General features: G+C 43.3%; 1 long non-coding RNA gene across 1 annotated transcript in view; it reads right to left on the bottom strand.

The window, feature by feature from the left end:
- Positions 1-24,944, bottom strand: part of LOC144324950 (uncharacterized) — a 35,027-nt gene that overhangs the window by 662 nt on the left and 9,421 nt on the right. The window lies entirely within an intron of this gene.

The raw sequence follows: 24,944 nt of genomic DNA, 5'->3' as shown, positions 1-24,944 counted from the left end.
TTCTGCTCCTTCCGTTATGCATTTTCACACAACAGTCATTCAGTCAATAGTTTTTGTCCACTGAGCATGCTGTGGGCAGTTTTGAAGGTTTTCCCTCCTTATACCCACCCCTACCCCCCAAATTTCCTCTGCAGTTCTGAAAAGTCTTGGGATTCCCCCACACCCCATCTTATGTGTGGGTACTGCCACTTTGGCTTCATATGATATGTATAGCTCAGTTGGCCGAGCACGGCTCTCTTAATCTCAAGGTCATGGGTTCAAGCCCCATGTTGGGCGAAAGATTCCTGCAATGCGGGGGGGGGGGTTGGACTAGATGACCCTCGTGATCCCTTCCAGTTCTATATTTCTATGATTCTAACTTCAACAATGCAGGGATGGCATTTTCCTGTTGGGTAGGGTAGAGCTTTTGAAACATTTCTTTCTTCACTGAAACCCTAGCAGCAGGTTGATAGTTCATGAGCTTGTTATGTGACATTCAGCAATGAGTCTTGGGGGAACAGCCAGAACTGTGTGACACGATGCACCTGCAACATAGACAAGTTTGCTCGGGAGGCGATGAAGAAGATCTGTGCCGTTGGGACTAGGCCTATGGGGCTATAAAACATGCAGCTCACAGTATGCGGCAAGTCACCTTTCAGTGAGTAAACCCAATGGCATAACGTGGGGGTTGTGTGCACAGGGGCTGATGCCCCAGGCGCAAAATTGTTAGGGGGTGCAAAATTTCAACACCTGATTCAGCCTCAATACAGCTCTGTGCTTCCGTTGCTGGGCTCTGCTGAAAATGGCTTCTCCATACGAACCAGGATGTGACCTCTCCTGACAACAGAATGACTCTTCTTTTCTTATCTCTGCAGCAGCAATCTCCTAGGCGATGCAGATGGGGTTAGGCAGTAGAATGCGCATGTGTACTCCATCTGTTTCCCTTCCTCCCACCCTATCCCCACCTCTGCACAGCCCTGGGCACTGGCAACGCACGCTATGCCACTGTTGTTGTTTAGTCGTTTAGTCGTGACTCTTCATGACCCCATGGACCAGAGCACTCCAGGCACTCCTGTCTTCCACTGCCTCCCGCAGTTTGGTCAAGCTCATGCTGGTAGCTTTGAGAACACTGTCCAACCATCTTGTCCTCTGCCGTCCCCTTCTCCTTGTGCCCTCAATCTTTCCCAACATCAGGGTCTTTTCCAGGGAGTCTTCTCTTCTCATGAGGTGGCCAAAGTATTGGAGCCTCAGCTTCACGATCTGTCCTTCGAGTGAGCACTCAGGGCTGATTTCCTTCAGAATGGATGAGTTTGATCTTCTTGCAGTCCATGGGACTCTCAGGAGTCTCCTCCAGCACCATAATTCAAAAGCATCAATTCTTTGGCGATCAGCCTTCTTTACATTGTCCAGCTCTCACTTCCATACATCACTACTGGGAAAACCATAGTTAACCCCAAAAGGCTGACACCAGTGAGGATCACCATCATGGCTGTGGGCACCATTTTCTTTTCAGAGTTTGGTTTTTAAGGGGGGGAAAGCTAGGCTCCTATGCAGCAACATGGAATTGTGAATTCTTCCTCAAGACTATCCTGCATGACCTTTGGAAGCCATTGGCAGGAATTGTTTGACTTGATTTAACATCTGTTTGTCACTGTTCTAACTATCAAGTGGAGCTCAAAACAGCTTGCAACAATAAAAGGATTAACAAATAAAAGCAACCTTTCCTAGCAGAGATGAAATATTCAGGAAAAGTACAATATTCAGGGTATGCACACTTCCCTCCAGTCTCTGACCTGGCCGGAAAGATTCCACCAACGGGTTCTCACCCTGGGGGAGAAATTTTACTCTGTTCTCGTTTAAAACCAAACCTACCTATTTTGCACCTTCCAAAATCATATGTGAACCAAAACAGTCATCTTTCGAAATGCATGTGTCTCCAAATTTTGCAGTGCAAGCCTCCACCCAAGTAATGCATAGAAAAAAACATATTCTAGGGTAAAACATGCATATAGTGAAAATAACATGCAAAAATCCATTATATTAGGGGGAAATTGGTTTTCAATAATGTGCCCATTATGAGAAAATCACACTAAAAATTTGATTAATTGTCATGAGGACTTTAAAAAGAAATAAATCACAGACTGATGTGGAAATGTGGAGAAGTGCTGTCTTCAATGGGGAAAAAATACCCTTATGAAGCATTTGTAGCCAAATAAGTAATATGCTTTTTTAAAAAAAAAATCTCACAAAAGTACCCCAAAATACTAGAGGGCATTGGAGTTCAGTGAATCGCACTGTGTATGGGTATGTATGCACATACCACCTCCCCAATTCCCAATCTTAATTTTTCATATAAATCTTACTTATTTAGAATTGCCACATTGGAATTTCTGATTTTCAACGAGTGACACAGTCCTCCCCCAGAACAGCTTCGGGAGAGCTATTAGAATACTGTCACGAAAACGAAAAACCCACTCAACATAATTCCATTTGGCAATAAGGATTTTACATTGGCTCCTCTTGATGCAAAAGGAATTCAATAATGGAAAATGTGTAGTCATAATTTTGCATTTATTTATAGGCTCTTTAATTCCAAAACAAATTTTCAGTGTAGCATACATAATTCTGTCTGGTTTTAGGGGTTTTTCATTAAACTATAAGTGAATTGCCCTTCTGGCTGCAAATCTGTTTTGCTTTGCATTCCTTTCCTCCCCACTTACTCTTATTCCATCTTAAATTCCACAAGGATTCCATAGATTTCATTTAAGCAGGGCCAAACGGCACCAAACACATCTGCCCTAGAGAAGTTTGCCTCTCTTAACATGCAACCCATTGCTAGTGCTCCTTTTTCGTCCCCCCCCCCCATTCAATTTGGACGAATTCCAAATTGCCATTTATTCCAATAGAAGCACTACTAATTACGCAAAGCATCTTAATAAAGAATGGAAACAAGATTTAAAACACACACATACACACACACACTCTGATGCTCTAATGTGAAGTGACTTTCAGTGTAAAAAAGGGGGCTTCTGTAACTTTATATACGTCTTTAGAAAACTGGGCATCCCCCCCCCCCTCTCCTACAACAAAGCAAGAATGGCTCAGGATAGAGAAGAAGTAAAACATAATAGATATAGATACACAGTTTATGTTCTGTATCACTGTGTACGTTGCTGAGTTCCTACCTGCCAAGTTATGATTTTTCAGTACAGCAGGGGTAGGCAAACTAAGACCTGGGGGCTGGATCTGGCCCAATCACTTACTAAATCCGGCCCGCAGATGGTCCAGGAATCAGTGTGTTTTTAAATGAGTAGAATGTGTGCTTTTATTGAAAATGCATCTCTGGGTTATTTGTGGGGCATAGGAATTTGTTCTCCCCCCCAAAAAAATATAGTCCGGCCCCCCAAAAGGTCTGAGGGACAGTGGACCAGCCCCCTGCTGAAAAAGTTTGCTGGTCCCTGGTCTAGAGCCCTGGGCAGAAGCTAGATGTGCAAGAGCAGGGTTTGCCAAAGCGGTGCCCGTGGGTGCCAGTGTGCCTGCCTGTAACCTACTAGCTGAATCCCGGCATCTCCAGGTCAGGTTGGGAAAGATCCCTTTTTGAAATCCTGGAGAGCCACTTCCTATCACTGTAGACAGTATTTAACTAGATGGGCCAATAGTCTGATCCAGCATAAGGCAGCTTCCTATGTTTCTATGATGCCTCCAATAGCTCTTAGTAAATATCGAATTTAGTAAATATCTACTGGAAAACTTAGATAAAACTTCCAGGGCAGGCGGCTTTGTGGGCGGACCCTAGACCGCATAAGTGAACTGGCAAATTGCAGGCCAGATTGCCTGCCTGCTGGCAATTTGGCCAATGGTGGCAGAACTTTGGGGGTGTTCCCTAGGGCACAGGATCAACTGGCCAATGGTGGCACTTGGCCCCACGCCCAGGGCCAGGATATAATGCAGGCCTGCCAAGCCATCATTCAGCATCTTTTTCCTTGCTGGTTCTCCCACCTCAATCTGTTTGTGGTTTTGTTGATGCTACAACCTTGCTATGGACTATTGTTGGCCGTCAGATTCGGGGCTGGGCAGGAATTTTTCCCACTTGGCAAATTGACACCAGCCATTTGGTTTTCACCTACCTCCTAGCAACCGTCACAACTTTGTAAGGTGGATAGGCATTGAGTAAGCATAGATCTTGGATCGAGGGGAGGTTGTAGCCTCCGCCTACCCCTCCACGGGGAAGGGTAACCTGTTAAAAGGATTCGGGAGGAGTGGCTCCTGTCTAAAGCCCAGATGAGGGCTAGGGTCATACCACTACTCCAGCGGAGACCATTTGGGGGAGTCCCTGATTTGACATAGGTCATAGGGCATCTATTCCAGTCGGGTTTACCCTTAGAGGCACTGCTGGAGTGGAATACGCGACTGCTTACCTCATTGCCTATGGCCAAAACCTTCACTTCTGTAACCAATAAAGTTGCGGCCTTTTTTGATCCCATAAAACCAACATACGGTGTTTTTTCCTACTTATCTAACCATTAGGGGACCGGGTGGTCACAGGGCCTTGACAGACAAATCAAGAATATTTCTAGACAAATAATCTTTGTCTCATTATCAGTTCTTTTTGAAGAAACTAATTTAGTTGTGGATAAATATTTAGGAACTAGAACATGAACTAATGAAGACTTGAAATTATGCTTCAGAAGGACATGCCTGGCCAACTTTCCTGCAGCTTCGGTGTATTGAGAGCACAACTCTAGCAAATGGGTGGAAGTTAGCCAAATTTTGGCTAAACGTTAAGAGAAATACTATGGAAAGACAAGACAAGTGACTGGTTTTTTTCTTTGTTTGCTTTGGGTTTCAACCCCCATAAAGCATGCATTGACTTAGGCTGCAAATGTACCTGCTCAAATCTGAGGGTTAGGCTTCTTCTCTCTTAGAGTACATTTCTCCTGTCTCTCCTTTATAGCAAAATGTGAGTAAGTCTAGTGCAGCCGTCACCAGCCTAGTCCCCTTTGGATGTTCTGTAATACAGCTCCCATTGGCCCCAGTTGGCATGACTATATCATGCTGGAGCTGCTGCCCAAAATATCTGGTTGGCAAAGGCTGGTCTTGGGTGGATCTACACTGATCTTATAGAACATTATAGAACTCGTGCAAATAGGGGAATCAAAGCATGTGGGGAAAGAGAGGGAGAGGGAGAGAGAGGCTTTCTTTCTTTCTTTTCACATTTCCACTCTAGCAAGCTTTTGTTAAGCTTCCTTTGAAATGTCATAGGAGAAAAAAAAACACCTGAGGTTGCATCCACACCATATGTTTAAAGCATATTTATACCGCTTTAACAGTCATGGCTTCTCAGGAACTGTAGTTTATCCCTGACAAAGCTACCACTCCCAGCAACATCGACAAATATAGTTGCCAGGATTCTTTGGTGGGTGAGCAACGTGCTTTAAATGTATGATGTTGATGGGCTTGATGGCTGCTTCCCTTTTTCAGCATCTGTTGGAATGTGAGAAGCTATTCTATGAAGCTATTCTATCAGCTTAGTGCATCAATTGCTTTTGCCTGGTCATCTCAGGCAATTGGCTCTGTGTTTCTTAGAGAGGGCCTTATTACGGTACCTGTCATTTAAGAATCATTTTTGGTGCACACTAGCAACACAAAATAGTTATTTGCATGCCATTGGAATGGATGCCCAGCAGCCCAAATAAGCCCAGCTTCTTATTACATTGTTTTCTTGAATGTAAATTAAAGACCAATGATGTTGCAGAAGTCATAGCAGTATCTTTATTATTAGTATTGGAAATCATTTTGTTTTTTAAATAGTGTTTCCTGGATCACATTTTTATTTTCAAAGACTGCTGATCTTTTTTTTAACCACCTCCTGATTCAAAGGGCTCACAGGGGTGTTTTGTTGGGTGGGTGGGTGGGGGGTGCACAAAGGTATCTTATTAAATAATGTCACAAACATGAAGTTCATTATTATGCAAATGCCATCCTCAGAACAGATTTGTTAATTGCAGCACATTTGCATAATTAATGAACTCTCCGATGAATAATGCCTTTGCAGATTTGTGCAGCATTGTTTTAAAATAAATTATAAAATACATGTCAAATGAAGAGTGCCTTTTAGAATCCCATAGCATTGTTGGAAAATTAATTACCAAATGCTTGTCACATTAAAATGAGTTTGTAGTTTTTATACTGTTAGTCTAAAATTAATCACAAAATGAAATGTCAGTAGATTAAAGTAAACAACTTTGTTTCTTAAAAAGAGAGAGAGAGAGAAAACTATACTTAAACTTTGAATGCTCTGTTGGTTATACCGATTCCAGTTTATATTCCATTATGTTAATTTAGCTGCCTTGGTAGCTGTTAACATATTAATACGTTAGGATATGAATTTGATTTAATTTTATCATATTGGACTTCTAATCTTTAATAATGATAATGATGAATGTAGTACATGAAAGAGAATTATCAGAGAAATGCCATGATATATTAGGTACAAAGTCAACCCAAAAATGCTGACCAGAAAGCAAAGATTCCTTTATGCAGATCTGAGTACTTCTCTGCATTTTTCAGGACGCCATGAGCCTTCTTCCAATTACGGTTCCCTGAACTACATAGCAACTTGCTCCCAAATTCACTAGTGTATGAGGTCTCAGAAACTCCTTCTCATGTATGGGATAGTGTGGGATGATACTGATTATTTGGATCCATTCCATTCAGGTTTTGGCCTGGGTACGGGACAAAAGCAGCCTTGGTCACCCTGGCAGATGATTTATGAAGGGGAATAGAGTGGGCCTCTCTTGGTCCTCCATGTCCTTTCAGTAGCTTCCAATACTATAGAATCCTTCTAGTTCACTGGCTCTGAGTAAGCCTGCTGGGCTCAGTGCTGCAGTGGCTCCAGTCATTTTTGGAAGGAGGGACTCTGTTGGTGATACATGGGGATTTCTTCTCCAACTCTGAGCTATTTGTTTTTGGGATGGATGCTCTAACATCTACATGAAACTACTGGGGAAGGCAGCTGGAGGTCTGGGCTAAAGTGCCATCAGTATGCAGAAAGTTGTGTGTCATCAAAATGCTCCACTTCTCATTTCCATTTATGAATCCTGGAGAGGTTGTGGAATTCCTGAACAAGTAGTTTGGGGATGGATGAGGATGAACAAGGTGAAACTTACTCCAGATGAAATTCTGGATTAAGAAAACCATGTGGCCTGAATGGCTGCTAACCAGCTATGTTCATCTTCTTGTTTGATGATCACTCATAGCTGAGTAAGATTGTCTTCCATGAACACTGTCTTAACAGTGAGTCCATGACTGTGGAGGCCAATTCTGGATGCACACGTCCTTCCACACCTTTGGTAAAGGCTGTTCTCCAATTGGAGAGCTCGCAGGCCAGTGTTTCCCAGTTGTTGGTGTTTTTTAAGATTTTCCTTGAGAGAGTCTTTAAACCTCTTTGTCGACCACCACCACTACACTTTTCATTTTAAAGTTCGGAATAGAGTAGTTGCTTTGGAAGACAATAATGAGGAATCTGCACAACATGACCAGTTCAACGAAGATGATGTTGAAGAATCATTGCTTCGGCACTGGTGATCTTTGCTTCTTCCAGAAGTTTTGGGATGGATGAAGATGAACAAGATGAAACTTAATCCAGATGAGATTCTGGATCAAGGAAACTATGTAGCCTGAATGGCTACTAACCAGCTATTTTCTATCTCAGCTGCTGCAGGCAGGATGTGTGGAAACCATTGTTGCTGCTGCTGCTATAATATTTATACCCTGCCCATTTGGTTGAGTTGCCCCAGCCACTCTGGGAGGCTTCCAACACATGTAAAAACATAATAAAACAAGAAATTAAAAACCCCACTTCCCCATAGAAGGGGAAACTGCTGTTATGTTTAGGTCTCACTTGTGGGCTTCGCATAGGCATCAGAGCAAGATGCTGGTCTAAGATTGGCTGCTGGCCTCTCCCTGAAGGCTCTTTTTAAATCCTTATAAATGGATGTGCTTGACCTGTTCTAGATAAGGTTGAACTCCTCCTGAAGGATCAAGTTTGCAGCTTGAGAGTCCTCATGGATTCAGCACTCTCTGTGAAAGCAGGAGATACTTTTGACCCCTTTCCTATTTTCTTTCTAGCGGACCTTAAATGCATTTACTTTTCAACCCACTTTTGGCCAGATGAGTTGGTGTGGCTCAAAACCAGCCCCAAGTGGGGCTCAGAATGAGTGAGATGCCCTTTAGATGTGGGGAGGAGGAAGTCACTGTGGCGATCACACAGGGTCCCCGGACGTTTGACGGTCTATTGATCCCTGTGCCACCACTGTGCCTGCTTCCCCACTGACACCAACCCGTTACTCTCGGGTAAACACTGAGTCCAGACAGTTGTTAAAATTAAATCAAATAAACAAGTTTATTTTGTAAGCATTAACAAGTATGGTTTCTCAGTTAATTTTCTTGTCAGTTTCTTATCCTTAGTTTCTTTACCAGCCTATACCTTCCTAATACCTTCTGACTGATTATCTCAACTTAACAGTTTCTCTCACATCAGACTAGCCCAACCCACAGACTTACCCTCCCTCTCTCTACTCTAACTCCAGACTGACTTCTTAACAACTCTAACTCTAACTCTTCCCCTTGGGTTCCTATAGGTTGGTCATTTTACAATTAGTTAACCCTTTCCTTATGAACCCAGCATGATGTCACACACTTAGGAGGGCACACACCACAGTGACGTTTTTGAGCCCCCATCCCCATTTCAAATACTCCAGTTCTAGTGCTGATCTACTTGCAGAGCAAAGCGGTGGTTCCGTTTACCTGTAACAATAGAGGGAAAATGAAGGAAATATGTTCTATCTGTGAAGTTTTTTATTTTCTTTTTCATGGACAATGAAGCAGTCCTTGAGATGATTGTAAATAACTGCAATCATTTTCTTGATGTGAAAGTGGCTCCTTTAAGGGAAAAAAAAATCCCAATACAAATAATTTCAAACTGCATTAATGCAATAATGCTTGGGCTTCCCTTAAAGCCTTGCGAATAAAATATCAGATTTATTGATGGCTGGAAAAAATCCCATTCAGTGTTTTCAGGATTAGAGATTTATGGCCTGAAGCACTTGGTTGTAAATCCCTACAATGAAAACAGATCTTACTGCATCTCCTCCATAAATTGCTACAAACCCATTCACCCATTCACACAATGCCTTTATGGAATTCAAGCTACAAGCATGCCAGCCATGCAGAGACCCAAAATTTATAGGTATGTGGCCCCCTTCTCAGTCCTGTTCAAACAATGGGAGAGATAAGACCAAAATTAAGCACTTCCCTATCTAATCAATATCAACGAGAGAATGGAACGTGTGTTGAACACTTCAGTGAAATCCGTGGGACCTTGACATTATTAACATTCACTAGAGTGTGTCCAATATATTCGGATGGAAACAATCTAACAGAGTAAACCAGGACGAACTGCAGGTTATATGCCCTCTGGTGGGCTGCCTCCTCTCTCCTCACAAATTTACCTGGCTGTAGTGGTGGACATGGGTGGCGCTGTGGTCTAAACCACTGAGCCTCTTGGGCTTGCCGATCAGAAGGTCAGCGGTTTGAATCCACTCAACGGTGGCGAGCTCCCGTTGCTCTGTCCCAGGTTCTGCCAACCTAGCAGTTTGAAAGCACACCAGTGAATGTAGATAAATAGGTACTGCTGCGGCAGGAAGGTAAAAGGTGTTTCCGTGTGCTCTGGTTTCCATTACAGTGTTGCACCAGAAGCGGTTTAGTCATGCTGGCCACATGACCCGGGAAGCTATCAGTGGACAAACACCGGCTCCCTTGGCCTGAAAAGCGAGATGACTGGACTTAACCGTCCAGAGGTCCTTTACCTTTTACCTTTACCTAGCAGTGGGCAGGAGCAAAACACAAAGCAGGGTTGTATCCAGTGATGAGCATCTAAGTCTAGCTGCCATTTCCCAGAATGTTCTGGAGCAATGATACACTGGGGCTTGATGAATATTCAACTGGCAGGAAAACCAAGTTGTCCAGAGTGCTTGACTGGAGTCCAAAAAGCAAAAGAGGGGAAAGGGAGGGGATGTTTCAGCAATGGAACCTGCCTGAATTACTAGCCTCCAGTCTCCTTAGCCATTCCTAATACTCATTGTATAGTGGACTCCATTCCTTCCAAGATCCGCTCCGTATTTACTCCCCTGCCATGTGCTCCACCATTATTATAGCTTAATTCATTAGACTTAAGCCTATTGGGTGAAATGCGTCCCCGATGAATTCTAGTGAAATTACGGCAGTTCCATCAGGGTTTAAGTGGCCCCACGAGCTCGATAGGTTTGGAAGCTAATGAACACTATACAGAATGTTAGAATAAAGTAAAGAAGAATCAAATCTGATTGCAACAGACCACTCTGAAACAAAGACAGAGGGAGAGGATTGTCCGTGCCCAGATTTTCAGTCTGAAAACTGCCTGCGTGCAGTAATATTCTAAATTTAATTAGTTGCGGCAACAATGTAAAACAACTATTGGAAGCCCAGATTTTTGCTTGGGGTGCTTGTTAACACAAAAAAGATCAAACTTCTACATGGAAAAAGCATTACTTTGGCAGGCAACCCCCCCCCCCCTTTTGCTTTGGAAATCCAATGAACCTTGGCTTTTATAGGAACAGAACATTTCAGATAACTGTGGCATTTCTTAGTGCTGCCCTGCAGTTATTAATTTATTTTTTTCTTTGTAAAATGAGTCTTTTTGTTATTAAAATCCTATAAAAACGACTGATCTAGTTATATAAACAGAGTCCAGACATTAGAAAGTAGTAAAAAAACCACATAAAAACTCCCACTGTATGGATCAAAATCAAATAAAGTTGCCTTTGGAAAGTCATACATAACAATGTCAAGTATAAAAGGCTTACAGAGGACTTATTCTATAGTAATCTCCAATTTATAATCACTTAGGTTTCTTTTGGATTAGATCATGTCCATTTCATTAACCTGCAGCAAGGGTGTTGCCCCGCCCTCCCCTTTCTTGCTATTTAATCCACTCTAGCCTGATTTTCAAAGATTAACCTTAGATTGAAATTCTTGAGGGCCTCACCACAATAGTCAGCCTCGCAATGAAGAGCAAAGGCTAAACAATAGCTCAATTCCAGTTCTGTTAATTAAAAAGCACAGATCAATATATATATTTAATAACGTGCTCTCTGGCATTATACAAGCATGTTACCTACACCTAGGTACACCTACACTGCAGATTTCACACCCCTCAACCATCATTCAGTAGTGGAAAGAGGCCCCTTGCTGCTAAAGGAATGCCCTCCAACATTTTCCTGATGAAAATAGAGACGTCCTATTCCATGATGTTGATGATGGTGATGATGATGATGATGATTTTATTATTCATTCCCCCTCCCATCTGATTGGGTTGCCCCAGGTACTCTTGGTGGTTTCCAACATATATAAAAACATAAAGCTTTAAAACTTCCCTAATACAAGGCTGCCTTCAGAAGGCATACCCTCCAACATTTCTCCAATGAAAACAGGGGTATCCTAAGGAACAATGGGACATTATGGGATCAAATCAGAAACTGGGACGGCTTCTGTAAATCCAAGACTGTCCCTGGAAAACAAAGGGCGCTTGGAGGGTCTGTAAAGGGGGAGCGGGGCTACGAGGAGGAAGTGTGTCAAATGGACCAATTTCACTTTCCTCCTTTAGTGGCACTGCATGTAGCTCTCAGTGTGATACTCAGTGATGGCTGGTGCCTATTGGGACTGGTAGCGTGGAAGGCAGGAAGACCAACAGTAGGTGGAGCCAGAGCCAAGGACAGGCAGAGCCAACTGCTTCTAGTTTGGTCCCCACCCTCCTCCCTGTCAAGTTCTGCAATGGCAACAGTGAGACTAAGGAGAAGGGGAGCTGGAAGGTGGTGACACCTGCTGGATTGGCTGTAAGGAGCCAGGTAGGTGGGTGCTGTCTGAGGGCAGAATGAGGTTGGTGGGGCTGTTCCCAATTGAACCAGCCTCCACTGGAGATGATGATGATTAATATTATTATCATATAGCAAATTTAACGAAGAGAGAGAGAGAGAGAGAAGGAGAGAGAGAGAGAGAGAATCAATCCATCAGCTCACATTAAGGATACTATAACCATCAATACATGCATCTTAATTTAAATATGGCGCTGTGGGTAAAAGCCTCAGCGCCTAGGGCTTGCCGATCGAAAGGTCGATGGTTCGAATCCCCGCGGCGGGGTGCGCTCCCGTTGCTCGGTCCCAGCGCCTGCCAACCTAGCAGTTCGAAAGCACTCCCGGATGCAAGTAGATAAATAGGTACTGCTTACTAGCGGGAAGGTAAACGGCGTTTCCGTGTGTGGCTCTGGCTCGCCAGAGCAGCGATGTCACGCTGGCCACGTGACCCGGAAGTGTCTCCGGACAGCGCTGGCCCCCGGCCTCTTGAGTGAGATGGGCGCACAACCCTAGAGTCTGTCAAGACTGGCCCGTACGGGCAGGGGTACCTTTACCTTTTATCAATATATGCTATCTCAATGTCCAGATGAGTTGATGTCCAACATGAAGTTGATGCAGAGGATCTGTGTTTATTAGGGCCGCCATGTGTCTGGATTTTCCCGGACATTACTGGGATTTCAAAGACAGATTTGACGTCTAGCGGTGGCGCTTTATCCTGGATCTTAGGCAAGTCAATTAAAAAAATGTGTTTTTGGCATTTTTGTAAGAAAAAAAAAACCCTCAAGAATTTCAGGGGGTTCTGGTTTTTACTTTTTGAAATATGACAACCCTAATGTTTATAGAGTAGTAAGTCTGGAATTTTATTCAGAATCGTGGAAGAAAATGGGATATGAAAGAAAACAGAATACGCACATACGACTTAGAGAAGGGGCAAGTATTGTTTGAATTATCTTAACAATTCATAATGTGTGATATGTGTCTGGTCATTAGTATATTAAGGTACAAACAGAGTCACAAAGAACATTAGGAAATGGAGAAGTACTTGCAGCCTGTATTTTTTTTCACATGACTGTTAAAACACAATCTGAAAGGATTATCCCTGCCTCGTTTAAGATACTGGTATTTTTTTCTTTTCTCTCTTCAAGTTTTGAATACAGACACTTCCTTTTAAAGAGCTTCCATTTCGTGGGAGTATTTGGATTTCTAAGTATTTTGATCTAAAACAATAAAGAAAATATAAGCCTTTAAGCCTTCCCCAAGTATGATTGACGTTTGCTTTTCAATCCAACCTGCACTTTTACAATGTTAAGTCCCATATTACATTTTATAGAGAGCTGATTGCATCGTTCTGGCCCGGAGAGCTTTATTAACTGAAATTGCTGTCTGCTAGAATAGCACAGCACCCAAATTTTCTGATTATAGCTCCTCTAGCTCTCGAAGAAAGGGTGTGTGCAAGAGGGAGGAAGCCTTAAGCAGCGTCAATTGCCTTCTCAAAATAGGATTTCTGGAGACATAGAATGTCTTGCTAAACTGTTTATTTTCCAATGTATGGGTTGAGCAGGTGAGCAGCAAATGTCTGTGAAGGAAGTGCTGACACCCTAAACTCCAGAAACCAGCTTCCTTCCGCCAACTGGAATCATCACAGCAATTTTTTCCAGAAAGCTCCAGACTTGTACAATGCAGATTCCAATGGCCTGAAGTAACTAACTGTCAGATTATTAAAAGCCATTTAAAAGACCATGAATGGCATGATTGCACGTGCCTTTATTTGTATGCACGTTTCTGATAGGGTGGTGGTCATGTGTCCAACTCTACAAGGGCCCTCCTCTATTTGAAAACATCCTCTCTTTGTAGGGCTGCCCAGTCCATGCCTGGTGAAAAGATAAAGAAGGGAGAACATCTAAATTAGCATGTGCACCTTCCGTACCAATTTGTGCCTCCTTTTGCCCCCTCCCCTTTTGGGGTGATGCGTTTCCTCTATTTTTTCATAAGTAGTGGCCACCCTAGTTCAAAATCACAATATTAAATTTTTTTGCAGTGGAGAGCATCATTAAAATAATTAAATTAAATGCAGATGGGGCACAGGACAGCACAAGAGCTGTAAAATGCATTGTATCAATGAGGCCTTTGTCTCTTTGTAACCCGGTGGCGTTGGGGTTGAAACAGCCTGGTCTTGTTCCTATCAGACTGACCCTGAAGCTCAGGTCAGTTCTAGCCAGACAGCTACACTTAAAGCTCATTGTTTCAGATTCCTTTAAATGAATTTTAATGAAAGAAGACCGACTCAATGAAAAGATGGCATTCTTGAGCAGTGGCTGGAGAACAGGAGAACTACGAAACTCAACAGAGGAAGAGCACACATGATAGTCTTACTAAGGATGGACCTACATGTTACAAGCAACCCTAACCCACAAATAGAGGCATCCTGGGTCAAAATTCCCTCCATCTGTAATGAGCACCTGTTGTGATGTTGTGTATTTCTCAACACCTTGGGATATAGCGGAAGATTCAGGACTAAGTGCTTCTTCACAGAGTGTGTATGGAATTGGATCCCACAAGATGTATTGATGGCCACCAACATGGATGGCTTTAGGAGAGGATTTGACAAATTCATGCAGGTACAATGGTACCTTGGTTCTCAAACACCTTGGTACTCAAACAACTTGGAACCCAAACACTGCAAACCCGGAAGTAAGTGTTCCCGTTTGAGAACTTTTTTCGGAAGCTGAACGTGCTCTGTTTTGAGTGCTACGCTTCCAATTTGAGTGCCACACTTCCGTTTTGAGTGTTACGCTGAGGTCTGTTTGTTTTTGCTATTTATTTTACGCTTTTGTCACTTTTTGTTTTTGTGACTGTGTGGAACTCAGTTCAGCTATTGATTGATTGATTGATGGATGGATGGATGGATGGATGGATTGTGTGACTGCAGTACATTGCTTATTGCTTTCATTTTATGGATCAATGGTCTGGTTAGATAGTAAAATTCATGTTAAATTGCTGCTTTAGGGGTTTTTTTAGAAGCCTGGAATGGATTAATCCATTCTGCATTACTTTCTATGGGAAAGCGTGCCTTGGTTTTGGAACGCTTTGGTTTTGGAACGGACTTCCGGAAGGGATTAAGTTTGAGAACCAAGGTACCACTGTATATCAATGGCTACTAGTTATACCAGGTGGGGTCTGACGGTTATGGAGAATCTTGTCCTCTCTTCCCAAAATCCGAAATTGTTCTCCCTCCCCCAGCAAACACACAATAGCAGCAAGCAGGTAAGATGGCTGTCTTTGCTCACCTAGGTACTACCCACAATTCCTCTTCTTCTTGACACATCTGATTGCCTGTCTCCTTCCATTCCCAAAACTGGGTTATAAATAAAGAAGTATAAACCTGTGTTTATGCACATGTACACACACGTACACACACACACACACACACACACACACACACACAGCTTTTCTTCACCCGCAACTCAGTTCTGGCACTTCTGAGGTTGGTGCCATTGCCATTCTAAGAGAATGAAGAAATCGTTGAAGGTGAGTTCTGACACCTCTTTTTTCTAGAAAAACAGCACTGTTATATATCTCCATATCCCCAACAAATGTTGCCATCCAAATGGGGAGGGGAAGCTTGGTGTTGCTCTGCTATGCCCTCACCAGCGGAGCTGATGATAATCAGTCACTTATACCTTATTTTGCAGCTGATACCCTCTCCCTCCCCCAAATCCCCCTTCTGAAATTAATTGCAAAAGTTTCACAGATGTCTGCAGCAGTTGACCAGAACTCTTGGGTTATTGCTTGTCAGACTATTAATGGGTTTGGCTAACCATGACAGTCATTACTTTCCCCCTCCTGTGAGCTACTTTCTGTGTAATTTATGCATAGGTTTTGCCAAGATTTGACAACTTTCAGGGCATTAACATAAAATTAGACTTCCAAGCTGAACAATGGGTGGCATTACCAGCAGCAGGGGAAACCAATCAGGGAGAATTGATTTCTCTCTCTCCCTCCCTCTGTCTCTTTTTAAACCCCCCCTTTTTGGTTTTTAGGATCGGGATATGTGTGTATATATGTCCGTACATATAATTTATTTAGCACCCCCAAAGAATCCCCAACAGAATAGGCTGGAAAGGGATGAATGATGAGGCCTCTCCTGAGACCTCTCTTTTGCATTGGAAGAGCACGTGTGTGCGTTTGCGCACAAATGCGATTGTGAAATATCTGTTCCACAAAACGGTTGCCAGCATCTTAAACAAACTTAGGGAAACAACGGCCTCCTCCTGAAATCAAGCACAGAGGAGGGGAAGTGTCTCAGGGCTTCTTTGAGGCCTCCCCCCCCCTTTTTGCTGAGAAAAGAGTCTCTCCTTTAACACAGATTGCTCAGTGAATGCCATTACAGAATGCGATGTGTGTGTTAATAAGCCGGGACATCTGGTAACCAGCTTTTTTCTGATTCATTAACTGACTCTGCTTCGGTGGCCAGAGGCTATGCTAGGAAAAGCTGGAAGGCTTTTGGCTCCTCAGAAATGGGGCCTTGATATATGCCTCACTTCATTGACCCAAACATAGCCTTTTCAATCTCCTCTAATGTCTACACTATTAGTATTAAAATGTGAATATTGGGAGAAACGTGTGTGTGTACACAGAGAGAGAATTAAAGCTGTATTTTAAGATTCACTTTCCTCCCCCTTTTGGAATGGCTGGCAATATCTTGCTTGGGGTTCAAGCCCTGCTCATACATATTTGAAATCATTCCACTTCGGCAAAATGACGTTGCCCATCTGAACTGTGCTCAGACATCCCAAGTGTCCCTATTTTCCAGGGACGGCCCCAGATTTACAGAAGCCATCCTGCTTTCTGATTTGATCCTGGAATGTCCCGCTTTTCCTTAGGACGTCCTTATTTTCATCAGAGAAATGTTGGAGAGTATGGACTTATTTGACCTCCGAGCCAAGGAGATCAGTAACAATACAATGCCTTTAGAAGACATCTAAAGGGTTTTAAAAATAAAAAATAAGTTTTGTGGTTATATATGTTGGAAGCTGCCCAGATTGCTGGGGCAACTTAGTCAGATGGGTGGGGAATTATTATTATTATTATTATTATTATTATTATTATTATTATTATTTAGGATGCCCCTATTTCCCTCAGAGAAATGTTAGAGGGTATGCATGCTGATACCCTTTGGACCATAGGAGCCAACTCCTGTGGTCCAAAACTTGAGGTCCGTTCAGCCCCCTCAAAATAAAATATTTGAGGGGGCCAGCCCCCCCCCCCCCGTTACTAAGCACTGCCATTCAAATGGTGTGTGTGCTACGCATCTTGTGATCGATTATACAGGGTGGGGCTTACCTGTTCCCCCCAAAATATTTTATTCAAGTTGCACCCCTGCTTTGGACCAGCATTCCAAATAAGGGACTTAAAATACTTCCAGGTAAGGAAATTAGATCTTCATCTTTGGGACATAGCAGAATGCCTTAATGTGTACCCAATAAAGAAAAAAAAAATTCTCTGAGCAATATAATAACTCAGTTTGAATTTGAGAAATGAAAGCACCTCAACCCCTCTCCCCCGGTGCCCTTTTCCGCCCTTGAACGCATGCAGACGGATTCCAAATGCTCCAGAGACGATGATTGAGCAAAAGAAATCTGACTTGATGGTACATGTTGAGGGATGAAATGGACAATGAAGTTTCCATATGTTCTTTTTGCACAGTAATTAGAAACTGTCACACACCGTTTCATTTTTAAGTTTCCCCAGGCTTATTTGCATGGATGCGGCTTCCCTTGGAGCAAAATCGCAAGCATCAGACTGGCACCCCGTTAAAAATCTGAGGCCCCGACACGTGGGCCTCTTCCACTGCATGGGCAAGAAGCCGGCGGCAGGTACCGCAAGAGCCCTGAGCACCGCTCAGCAGTAGCCAGATGCAGACAGGCTTTGTCCCTTTTCTAGGACGATATTCTTCTTGTCTACAATAAAATAAGATATGGCAACTATTGCACTAGGCATCTGGGTATCTTCAGAGCTAGCCCTGCTGAGCATAGACCTATTGAAATTAATGAACCTGTTAGTTACGTCCGTTCATTTCAATGGATCTACTCTGAGTAAAGGTAAAGGACCCCTGGATGGTTAAGTCCAGTCAAAGGTGACTATGGGGTTGCGGCGTTCATCTCACTTTCAGGCCAAGGTAGCCACCGTTTGTCCACAGACAGCTTTCCGGGTCACGTGGCTAGCATGACTAAACTGCTTCTGGCACACAGAACACCGTGACAGAAGCCAGAGCACACAGAAATGCCGTTTACCTTCCCGCCACAGCGGTACCTATTTATCTACTTGCACTGGCATGCTTTCAAACTGCTAGGTTGGCAGGAGCTGGGACAGAGCAATGGGAGCTCACTCCGTCGCGGGGATTTGAACTGCCGACCTTCCGACCGGCAAGCCCAAGAGGCTTAGTGGTTTAGACCACAGCACCACTCATGTCCCTGTCTAAATGGGTCTAAATGGGATCTGGTCTACTTAGGTGACCATGGGTCCTACTTTATATATTTATTTTAGAACATTTATAAAGCACTTTTAAAAAAAAACCCAGCTCTAAATGGCATGCACCAAAATAACGGTAACCAATATAACTAAAAGAAAAATATGACATAAAAACAGTAGTACAAAACTATGCAAAAGCAGGGTCTGGTCTTACGCGTTAAGGAAAGCAACGACAAAATGATATGTCTTTAGAAATAGTCCTTTATTTGAAGGACCATCCGGTTTAAAGCTAAAGAACCATAAGAAGGGAGACCAGGAGCAGCAGACAATGCAGGCACACAGGTCACCTGATGACCGCCTTCCCTCAGATGGTGGGATATGTTGTATACAGTGGTACTTCAGGTTACATATGCTTCAGGTTACAGAATCCGCTAACCCAGAAATAGTGCTTCAGGTTAAGAACTTTGCTTCAGGATAAGAACAGAAATCGTGCTCCGGCGGCGCGGCGGCAGCAGGAGGCCCCATTAGCTAAAGTGGTGCTTCAGGTTAAGAACAGTTTCAGGTTAAGAATGGACCTCCGGAACGAATTAAGTACTTAACCCGAGGTACCACTGTACAGGATTCCCCCCCCCCCAAATGTTTCTATACTCAGGTATGTGTGCTGTGCCCCACTGGTGTAGTGGTGGATCTCATTCTTTTTCTGAGAAGAAATGTTCTGTGGAGAGGGCAAAAAATGGGGGGGGGGGTCAAAGAGGGGTGGGGCGGGGAGTAAGAAAAGTCTCTATTGTCATCTGAAGAATGCTAGAGGGTATGCCTTTGTGCAAGTACAGTGTTGACTTGAAGAGCCTATAGGTCCTTGGTTCAAGCTGCATGGTATCCCCATTGATGCTTTGGCTTGTTACAAGAGCTTTTCGTTTTTATATAAAAACCAACATGTCAATTTCTATCAGAAGTGGCCAACCCCCAATTTGTTTGGAAATATACCACCTTTTTGGAGTAATACCATAAAATTATATATCAATGGAAAGATAATTTAATGAAGAATGTAATGCAACAAAGTTTGTTCAATTATCTGTATTCTATCAAAAGTTATGGCCAAATAACCAGAAAAAGGAAGCACAATTGCTTAGGTTGAGATGCAGTAGCTTTCCTTCATTTGAATGTAGCCAATGAGCAAGAGTGTTTAGAGAGCCAAACAGGTGTTAAAGGTAAAGGTAAAGGGACCCCTGACCATTAGGTCCAGTCATGACCGACTCTGGGGTTGCAGCGCTCATTTCGCTTTATTAGCTGAGGGAGCTGGTGTATAGCTTCCGGGTCATGTGGCCAGCATGACTAAGCCACTTCTGGCAAACCAGAGCAGCACACAGAAATGCTGTTTATCTTCCCGCCAGAGCGGTATCTATTTATCTACTTGCACTTTGACTTGCTTTCAAACTGCTAGGTTGGCAGGAGCAGGGACTGAGCAACGGGAGCTCACCCCATCGCCGGGATTCGAACCGCCGACCTTCTGATCGGTAAGTCCTAGGCTCTGTGGTTTAACCCACAGTGCCACCATCAAACCTCAGAAATACACTTTTCCCAAAAGGTTTCCATAATTTTGGCCACTAGTGTATGCAGGAATCCCGGAATGTTGTATAAAGCACAGATGAAGTTCTGGGATTCCCTCATATATTTCTGAAGCCTTGGTGGGATTTGTATCCATGTAAACCTGCTTGGGACCATGCTGTTAAAGCTACGAATGAATGAAGCACTCTATAGAGAGACTAACGTTCGGCTCCGAGTCTGTTAAGGGAGATTATTGGTCAGCACAGGGGGACGGCATTGTCATTGTTTATGGCGCAGCTGTTGGAGGTGGCTGTGTCGGTATCTGTAGCATGTTGATGTGCAGAGTGCAAAAATGAATCTTATTTCTCAGGAGAGCCCTGCATATGTCAAGTATATTGTCTCATTAAGCCAATCCATTTATCAACCCACTGAATGCCAATTAAATTGCACAGGATGGTGCAGGTATATGGTGGGCCGTTGGTGCCAAACTTGATTACAGCGGAGATTTTCTGGCTCGGCACACGGAGGCGCAGCAAAATGGCAGGCCCTCCTCACCAGCCAAACGCGACATTCCCGAAACCGACCCTTTAAAATAGGAGGACAAGGAAAGGAGCCTTGTCGAAAGAGATGGGAGTGCAACGTCGCCGTTCTTGGTGTGCATTTCATTCCGATGAAGATGTCAAGGCTCGCATGCAGCCCATGCCAAATGGCTTCACAGCGTGCAAATTAGATCAGTGTAATTTCATCAGGCCCAGCGCCGGAGTTGCCTGTAGCTCTGCGGCTAGTTTTTTCACAGCTCCTGCTGCAGACAGCCATCACACAGCTGAGCTAATGTTGTCCTCCGCTGAAAGGGACAGACATTGGTTTTATATTGCTCTCTCCATGCCAAGGTTAAAAAGAAAGAAAGACATTGCCAAGTCCACTGCCTTAAATGTCTGCGTTGTTAATGCCAGCTCTATAAACCAGATAGTTCCATCCGTGGAACATCAATCCAGACTCTACAACAACAGTACAATTTGTTAAAAAAAAAGTTTCTGTGCCTCATTTTGTATTGGCACACTTCATTTGAAGTAGAGGGGCTCTCAGTGCCAGAAAACATTATGCAGGAAAGGGGGATGTGCCGGTACTCTCTGTCCAAGCTCATCCAAACACGCAATTGCGACACAGCAGATGTTGCAGGACAGTCCAGCAAACCCAAGTTCAAAGGCAATAGAATTATGTCTCCACTTCCAGTAGTAGATGGCAGGGTATGTGGAAGAGGCAGGCCAGTCGCTGCTGTTTACTAGGAGAGGCAGAGGGGCCTGGCAACTGGGAGGGTGCTGTGGTGCAAACACTCCAGCAGGAGCGCCAGATCGGCTTGGGAAATGGGAAGTGACATCACCAAATTTTGCCACTCATGATCAACCCCATTGGGCTGCCGCTTGGGGCTTGTAGCAGAGAAACTCTTGGGGGTGAGGATGGCATTACTATTACTGTAATATATTTATTATACATATTATGTGGAACACCCTCCCATTAGATGTCAAGGAGATAAGCAGGGCTGGATTTAGGTTTGATGAAGCCCTAAACCACTGAAGGTAATGGAGCCCTTTATGGGGTCCAGCTGTCCTTTGTCAACAACAAATTGTCGCTTGTTTTTGTGTTGAATATATGCTACGTATATGGTAATTTACGGACCTAATAGGTATCATAGGAGCCCACACAACACAAAACATTGTTGCTGTATGCAGGTTTTATTTTGTTTTTTATCTTATATTTTGGAAATGGACATCCAGGTTTTTTCCCCTGCAAATTTTTTGGGGCCCCCAAGAGAGTGGGGCCCTGAGCTATAGCTTGTTTAGCTTATACATAAATCCAGCACTGGAGATAAGTAACTATGCAACTTTTAGAAGACATCTGAAGGCAGCCCTGTATAGGGAAGTTTTTCATATTTGATGTTTTGTTGTGTTCTTATATGGCTGGGGCAATCCAGTTAGATGTGTGGGGTATTATTATTATTATTATTATTATTATTATTATTATTATTATTATTTCCCTATGTGATACCTGGGGGGGGGGGAGAAAGGAGAGACAAGCAGTTTCCTGCTTCCAGCAATTGTGCTGTATCATAGTGTCGTGGCAGCATCTTCTGCTGACAAGCTCAGCCCAAGAAACCACATTTCAAGGATAGTAATCACCATTGTAAAATATCAGAGCGGCAACAAAACACACTCACCTTTCCCCCCCTGACTCTCTGCACTAAAATAGCTTGATTGTGTTGACAAGCAGACAAGCGTTTGTCAAGGACTGTTTTGCACTGGCAACATTTATTTCACTGGCTTCATCCCAGGCTTATTTATTTAGTTATTTACTTAACCCTTCCCAGTTAAAGAGCCGGCGCCTCACGTAAGGGATGCTTTCAGATGCAGCTATTGGAAAGGAGTCCGTTTTCTCCGTCTGCATCTCTCCTCCTGCACCTCGCTCCGACAATGGGGTTAGCACCTAAGGCCTTTCTTCAGGCACGCTGGACCCCAGATGCCAAGCTCTGGAAGACTCCAGCAACAACATCTGGTTACTTTGTGAGCTGCATAGGCAGTTGTGCTCATAGATCTGGAATTGCCTCTGGGCATGTCACATGAGGAGACTGTTAATCTGATATTTGGTGGGGGGGGGCACTCCCTTTCTCCTTTTGGAAATGTCTTTCTTCTGCTCACCTTCTGATTAGTCAAATGGGCATTTTGCCTGGCAAGTTAGGGGCAGTCCAGAAGAAATCCTTTGTTTGCAATGGACATTCTTACACAATAGCTATTGCCTTTATCACTGAAAGAAGCAACAGTTGCAAGCCTTGCTTTTAGTGTGTAGTGTTATTCTTTATTAGGGTTTGGGTGCGGGGAAGGCAAAACATTATTCTAAATTGCTTTTTTCCAGGTAACTGTTGTTCTAGCATGTTTGATGTTTGTGGCAGGGCGTAACAAAGGCAAAATTGTTATTTTCAAGTGCTTGGTATTATGATGACAAAAGCAGCTGAGAGTGGCATTCATTTTTTACTCAAAGCGAACCCACTGAAATTAATGAACATGACTAAGTTAGGTCCGTTAATTTCAGTAGGTCAACTCTGAGTAAATCTTAGTTGAGTAAACTTAGATTTACAGCACAAGAGACATGTAGAAATAAATAACCTGCACTTTTTGATTTTCCTGCGTCTTCTGATTTCTGTGTGCACATGCATGGCAAAATGTTCTCAGCCTCGTCAGCTGAGCAACTGCTTTCATGCTCTCTGATCAGTTTACTGCTAAGTCAGGTGAGGGTAGCCACTGGGTCTCAAACCCTCAGTGTGTTAGGGACTTCCTCTGCATATGAAGACAGGCTCTGGCGAATGAGACCAATAGTGAGTCCAAGGTCAAGAAGGCGGTTTCTGCATGTGTTGTAGAGGGAAATGAGGAGCAGATGGGGCTCATCAATCTAGAAAGGTAACCCTTCAAGGAGAAGGAAAACTCTGATCATAAGCCTCGGCTGCCTTGTAGGATATCTTCAGAAGAAGAAAAGACTAAGAAGCAAACTCTACGCAAATCTGGAGTGGAGTCCCTAAGATGGTTGGATGGAGCCTTGTACACCTCCTTCTAGCAATTCCTGCAGCCAAACTGGTTCCAAACACATCACTCTGCTTTCCTTTGGACCACATCAGTAAGCAATACATTTGGCATCAGCTTGGCCACCCCCAGGAAAAGGTCCCACTGTACAAACCTGGGATTCACCAGGCAAAAAGTTTTGAAGTCAGGGTGAAACTGGCGTTTGGGAAACTGCAGAAACCAGTAGATTGTGGGTAACGCCACGTGTACACAGATTCAAAGAACATGGGTGAAAACTTTGTTTTCATTGTCAAATTAATTAATCTATTCCCTTTGAGGACTTATGTCAACTGCCTGATTAATAATGTTTTGTATTTCTTCTGGATATTCTGTCTCAGAAGATAGCCACCTTAGAACAGTTCCACCACATATGATGACACTCCCCAATATTTTTTTTGAAACCTCTGCAACAAAGTGGAGAAATATCATGTGCAATATGGTACGACTGACATTACAAAATGTGCCACCTGTTCAGCATAATTGGCTTCTTCCTCATTTCATGTAGTAGTTTAAGAGTAAACATCAGAGCACGTATCCAAAAAAGTATTTATTTTTATCCATAAGAAGTCTAATTAATTGCAGTACTTTTGAAACATAGTTCAACACATGCCATCTTTATAGCACAGATCTCTTGCAATATTTAGCACATTTTTTAGCACGCTGGCACATTTATTTTCCCTGTTGGATTTCTTTCCAATCATTTGCTTGCCTGTTTTGAAGCAACAGACCCTATTCAAATATACTTCCTTAGTGGTCTTGATCAATTGTTTAAACCAATTCTCTGTATCTCCTGGATGATTTTGGCAAGGTCAATTGCCAATTCTGCAGCCTGGATGTCTCCATAAGATGTGGTGATGGCCAAGGATCAAGAGAGAAGAATTTGACAAATTAATGGGAGACCAATCCATCAAAGGCTGCTCGCCATAACAGCTCAATTTGTCCTCCATGTTGAAAGGCAATATACCCCTCTGAGCAGTGGAGAAGACATGAGAAACACTTGATGTCCTCACCAATGTACCTTTCTTATGAATTTCCACAAGAATCTGTCTGGCCACCAGAGGTAACAGAATAGGTGGGGAACCTGTGGCAGCCTAGATGTTGTTGGATTCCAGCTCTCTTCATCCCTGACTGCTCATCTAGAACTGATGAGAATCAGAGTCCAACAACAATTAGAAAGCCACAGGTTTTCCATCCCTGGTCTTAACAGATCCTGTGCTGACCTAGCAAGACAGTTCTTAGGTTGTATGGCTATGGTGTGCTATGCTCCTAGGTGTGATACATATAAAAATCTAGTAAAAACTGACAAGTGTGTGCAATGCTTTGAAAGAGAAGGGACATTTACTCTGTTGTGTATATTTTCATAAGTGAATGAGAACAGCCGTCTTGAACG

Source organism: Podarcis muralis, chromosome 1 (genome assembly GCF_964188315.1).
Source record: "Podarcis muralis chromosome 1, rPodMur119.hap1.1, whole genome shotgun sequence".
NCBI classification, from domain to species: Eukaryota; Metazoa; Chordata; class Lepidosauria; order Squamata; family Lacertidae; genus Podarcis; species Podarcis muralis.
Note: the sequence above shows the minus strand (reverse complement) of the source record. Positions and strands in the feature narration are given on the sequence as shown.